The sequence below is a fragment of the Myotis lucifugus genome, unplaced genomic scaffold, assembly GCF_000147115.1.
Source record: "Myotis lucifugus unplaced genomic scaffold, Myoluc2.0 scaffold_100, whole genome shotgun sequence".
Lineage (NCBI taxonomy): Eukaryota > Metazoa > Chordata > Mammalia > Chiroptera > Vespertilionidae > Myotis > Myotis lucifugus.
This window is the reverse complement of record NW_005871148.1, coordinates 3,185,825-3,189,235: the sequence shown is the minus strand read 5'-3', so window position 1 is coordinate 3,189,235 and position 3,411 is coordinate 3,185,825.

Sequence of the window (3,411 nt, the reverse complement as noted above, 5' to 3'; positions counted from 1 at the left end):
GGCCCCAAATGCCAACAGTGCCACAGTCGTGTGCCCTTTGCTCACCACAGTAGCCAGCACGTATACAGTAGGCGCTCATACACACTGTGAGGGAAGAACGAGAAGCTGTTGTCATGTTATCACTGTTATTATTTAAGAATGGATATGGGTGAGAATCATCTTTAAGAATGGCCGACAGTTGGGAGTTCATGGCCAGAGGTGATAGGGTCTGAGCTCTGCCCTCAGCAGCACCAGGACGGGCCGCCACCTGCTCACTGCTGGGCCACCACGGGCCAGGACGAGTCCATTTTTTCAGGTTCCCCCACAGCTCCAGCCCGAGCTACACAGCCTGCCCCTCCCCTCCCACGTAAAGCCTGCCTGCGGGCCCCCTGGGCAGGGCCTGTCAGTCCTCACCCCCACGACCCCCTGAGTGAGGACCCCCCTACACAGTCTTTTGGGGTGACCCCGGCAGCCCCTCACAGCCCAGGGAGCTACAGGTCCGAGGGAATTCGGGCGTTATTGCTCTTTTTGAGGATGGGAGTGCAAGGGTGCTCAGGAAGGCACAGGTGCTGGAACCCCGCTGCACGGCTCAGCCCAGGCCTTTTGCTGACCTAACAAATCACACTGACAGCTGCCTCGGCCGGAGAACACCACCTATGGGCTCCTTTCAACTCCGCGTGGCCGCGGTCTACGGACGGGAGAGCAGCGCGGAAAGGAAGGATGCTTTGCTTTGGGCCTAGATCGCCTCCAGAAATAGGCTCTGAGGCCCCACCCGGCCACTGGACTGGAAGCCTCTGGAAGCTTCTATCAACACCTGCGCACTCAGCAGGCCACCCAGCCCACACTCCCAGCAGGAATTCCCACCTGAGGTTCACAGCTTTCCCCGCCTGCCGCCTGCCCCAGCCCCCCACGCGTTTCCTTCTCCCAGGGACTTCCTTGGGCTCCCAGCTGGGCCCTTCTCTGTAAACTCGGAGGCTGGGAAAGTGCCCCTTTCCCGCTCTCCTGCCCTCTGCCCGCCCCTGGAAGCTTTTAAACAAGTCATCAGTGCTACGGTTTAGCAGCTGACATAACCGAGCACAAGGCCAGGAGCCGAGGGAACGAGTCTCTAATGGTGGAATATTGGGCAGCAGACGGCTAGGTTTGGGGGAACAGGATGATGCCCGGCGGGCAGGGGTTGTCCTGGGGCTCCTGCAGTCACAGGCAGCTGGCCTCGATTCTGCCAGGGAAACAGGCTGACCCCAGACCCAGGATGAAATAAAACCACACACTGGTGCCCCGTGACCACCTGGGAATGAGTGGGTGGGGGGATATAAGGGGGTAGGCCCAGGCTGGAACCCTGCGGCAGAAATGCCAACTCCCCCAAAGGCAGGGCTTGGTGGAGATGGGTTCCAACTCTCCCACCCTCTTTCTCTGGGACTCCAAGCCCCACCCGTGAGCTACCCTGACACAGACATTTCCACGCTCCTCCAGCCCTCAGGATGGCACGAGGGTCCTAGCCGCATGACCACCTCCCTCAAGTGCAATGTCGGAGTCAGGCCGGGGCAGGAGGAAGCAGAGACACCTGCCCTGGACACCCCCAGGGAGCCGGACAGGACACCGTGTGCTTGCTGTCCACAACGCCCCGGCCCCATGCTTCAGATGAGGACACCGAGTCTCGCTGCTGGTGACCCAGCCGGGGTTGCAGCCCGCTTTCCACCACGACAGAAGGCCTGCCTGCAGCCAGGTGTGGGGGATTCAGCCGATTCTCCCCTCCGCCCTCCCCTCCCCCACCTCAGCCCCAGATCACAGGCCCGGACTCACAACCTGAGGATGGCCCAGCTCTCACAAGCCTTGGCTGCCAGCTGGCGGGGCCATGGGTGCAGCCCACCAGGATGCCAGGATCCTCACACGCTGGACACGCGTGGACAGGGCGGCCTGGCTCCGTCCCGCCCCTCGGGGCACCCACTACCTTCCACACGTGAGACGGAGGCAGACGTTTGCGGTGGGGATGTCTCGGGCGTCACCCTTTCTAGGCACCCTAGGGACCTGGCCCTGAAACGGGATGTCCCCAGCCACCTCCAGCTGCTAAGTCAGCGGGAAAGCGAGGCACGGCGAGGGCGTCGCTGGCAGACTCCGGGGAGCAGGCTGGCTGTGGTGTCAGCAGAAAGATGCCACCAACCTGCCACCAAGTTGCCCGTGGTCCTGAGGTGTCACGACCCCAGTACATCAGAGGGATCCAGGCCAAAGTCACCCCTCGCCCACCTCCAGGGCGGTCTGGGATGTTCGCTCATCGAGCCCTGGGGTTTAGGGACCCGAGGGAGCGAGCCTGAGGTGGTCTGGAGGGTGGGCCCATCTCCGGTTCCCCGGATGGCGTGGGGCAGGAGCGGGCACATGGCAGCTGGAGGGAGTGTGACATGTGGGGACCTTGTCCTGAGACCTGCTCGCATGGGGCGACTGATAACCCAGTGCCAAGTGGGCGGATCCCTTCCCTTCTCTGAACATCGGCTTCTCCAACCATAAAAGGGGACAGGAGTGCCCAGCAGGCTCTAGGGGGCAGATGAGAGCGTGGCTGCACCCAACCCCGGAGCAGCACCGTGAGAGTGGCCAGGCTCAGAACACGGGCCTCTTCCCTCCCGGCCAGGTTCCCCAACTCTCAGCCCCAGAAAGTGACCATTTGATCATCAGTCCCAGCAAGTGATCGTCTGACTTCACTTACAAAATTCTACCGAACTGCATCTTCATCAAGGGCCAGATCAGGAGGAGGGCGAAGAGTCCGATCGAGTAACTGACACGGGGCTTTGGAGCCACTGGAGAAAGTAGCGCATCGGCCGCGGCTCCCCCATGGCCGCCACCCCGGCTCGCCCGCGCGTCCCTCTCTGCTCCGTGGCCCCTGGCGGGGACCCTTTCTCCTGCCCAGCCGGACCCAGGCACCCGCCCCGTCCCCGCAGCCAGGCGGGAGGGGCGCGGGGTAGGGGGACGGCGGGGCGGTCGGACGGGGCGGGGCTGTGAAATTCCACCTGCGTAGACAGCCCCAGCTCAACAGGTGACGGGGGGGGGGGGGGGGGGGCCCCCCCCCTCCCCCCCGAAAATTTTTAAAGCCCCCTTTTGCCCCCCCGGGGGTTGCCCCTCGCTTTTTGGGGGGGCAAAAAGAGCCGCCCCGGGGGGGTGCGGGAAAAGGGGAATCCCAATTTTCCCGGGAATTAATTTGGACCCTTTTTTCCTTTTTTGAGAAGCCGTGGCCGAAACGGGGGGGGAACACCCGCACCCCGCCCTTGCTTTGTCGTTTTTTAGGTAAAAAAAGGCGCGAAAACCAAGGAGTAAGGAAGACTTTGGGTTTGCCTGATATCCTAGCAGAGGGAGGAGAGGGGGAGAGGTAAACTTGGGGGTAGATAACAGAAGTTGTTGGAGCGTAGGTGTGGAGAAATATCGGTGTAATCATGTAGGACGGAGGGT